We start from the raw sequence: 2,539 nt of genomic DNA, 5'->3' as shown, positions 1-2,539 counted from the left end.
TGTTGATGATGCTATATAAAATTATAGATTTTCAATTTACTTCTGGACTTTTAGTCATTTGTTCATAGTTAGTATTTCGAATACAGCGATTTGAGATGGATACCGACTCTTAGTCAAAAATCCGGTAACGATATATTGGATCAGAGATCATCGATTGGTTGTTGGAGGTGGTTTGATACCACGACAGTCCTGGTCAGACTTGACCCACATGGAACAGGGTTTCAAGCGGAGCAACAATATCAAGACAGAGATTGGAAATATCAGATAATAGTCATAATATACACATTATACACAGAAACCCGGTTTCGTTACAATACTATTAGATATAGTTATATTTCATATATTCTGTTTGAAAAAAAGCGTCTTATATGGACTCTGATCTATATAGTTGTTTAACAGAGGAAAATCAAAAGAAATGTCTTTTATTTTAAACATTTGAACATAGCTTCAAACAAATCAGAGCTCAATATTGTTATTAAATTTTAATTTACCAGTCATTTTAACTCGGACCACTTGATTCTCGCTTATGGTAAGCTGATGAATTAGATGAAGTTGGGCCAAACAGTATTTCATTACTTAGAAGTGCATCTTTAGTAATTGGCATCCGCTTAACTATTAAAGATGCTACACCTCCGACAGAATGAATAAATTGTTATCATTTTGACAATACATTACATTTAGTCCATATATGTATGCCTATTTAAGACCGACAAATAATTTTAAAAAAATGTATAACGTCAAAAATCGTCGTAATGAAGCCAAGAAGCTACGAACTTTTGAACTTCCTATGAAAGAGACCAACATTATAATCTACTTTGCATACACTTTACCTTGATCGCAGTGCATTCTGGGAGAGATTTACATACAGAAGAAAACAAATATGGTGGACTTATTGTTATTTTTTTTAGATTCAGCTGGGGTAACATATATTGCCTGTTGCCTATCATAACTACAAATTTTAAATGCAGAGATTTTAATGCAAACAATGCAAACAATAAGTTTCAAATCACAACAACAGCCAACAAGATGGGATATTTCCATATTTAATTTGAGAGAGAGAGATATGAGAATTTAACTATGGTAGTTGAACTGCATCCATTATACAAATCAAACTTTCAATCAACTTGTTTGCATCCAAGTGAACAATCTTTCGCATTACTACAAATAAAATTTGAATGTTTAGAACTAATTTTAGTGTAATAATAGATACGCTTGGTTAAATTCCTATCATTTATAGCTTTGAAAACATGAACATATAACCAAAAGCTTTGTTTTTATTTATAGTTAAGGGAGGTAACTCCTCCTTTCCTAAAAGTGATTTGAAAGCTTACCTAATTTTTGTTGTATGCAAATAAAAGTTCTAATTAAAAGCATTTCTTTTTGCAACACTCCTTTTTTTCATCGTGTTCGATATGCTGGGCATCATTATACATTGGGAGTCTATTGTAATTCCCTGTGTGATCTATAAGGTAGCCATGGTGTTCGTCGATATGACCGAATTCTGTTGTCACCATTACAGTTCTCGTTTTGAGCATGTGATCTTGATTTTAAGTTTTGACATACTTAAACATCCGTAATATATGTTCATTTAAGTACTGTCAGAAACTTTATATATTTTGCTAATCAAAAGTCGAACATGGATCATATATATATTAACATAACATCTTCAATATATCCAACCAACCCGAATGTCACAAATTGAATTATCTTGGCTTACCCAGTGCTGACTCTCTCTGTATCGTCCAGTTTGTCAACCATTGAATCCACATTATTGACGCAAAAGATAACTTAAAATGGCGTCATATTAAATTATATTTCTATACATAACCCATACGGAAAGTAATTCGATATAATCGAAGAATTTTGGAATGAAAATAGCTCATACAATATGTATTTTATTGTACTTTAGACATACTTATCGACGAGAAAAAAATATTCAGTCCATTAGTATAAATCTGGCCAGTCACACACAGGTATTTACAGGTATATAGAACATTACCAGCTCTCCGCCGTCCATTACCACAGTGGCAATCTCTTTTCTCCATACTCTGATAAAATCACAACTATAAATAGCTATCATAGCAAACACTGTTTAAAGAAATGTACCTCGGTCAAAAGTGTGGCAAGCGTCCTCGTGTTTCCAGAAATACACATGTCATTAAAAAGAAAAACAATTCTGTTCGATTGAAGCTCTAATGTGTAAACCTATGCTTATGGTAAATCAATGTTCTCTCTTCCTTTACTCTGGTTTATCCATTATTGTATTAATGTCAATGGTTTCATTTTCTTTACACTGAAGATCGCTTTATTATCTATTCTCCACTTGTAGCGCCATTGTTTTTGCGTCATTCTTCAAAGTACGACCCGGCGTCCAAATCGGCCCAGAAATCACATAAAAGGGCAATCAAGTTGTGTTCAGAGAAATAAGGAAACAGCTTTGTTGAAGATTGCGGTGTGTTGTCCCTTTATAGGACATTTTTGGTTTCGATGGGTGCACGATGCCCTTCACGATTGTTCTCGAGGTATAATGCTCACTGCG

This window comes from Pecten maximus, chromosome 9 (genome assembly GCF_902652985.1).
Source record: "Pecten maximus chromosome 9, xPecMax1.1, whole genome shotgun sequence".
NCBI lineage: Eukaryota > Metazoa > Mollusca > Bivalvia > Pectinida > Pectinidae > Pecten > Pecten maximus.
This window is presented reverse-complemented; position numbering follows the sequence as displayed.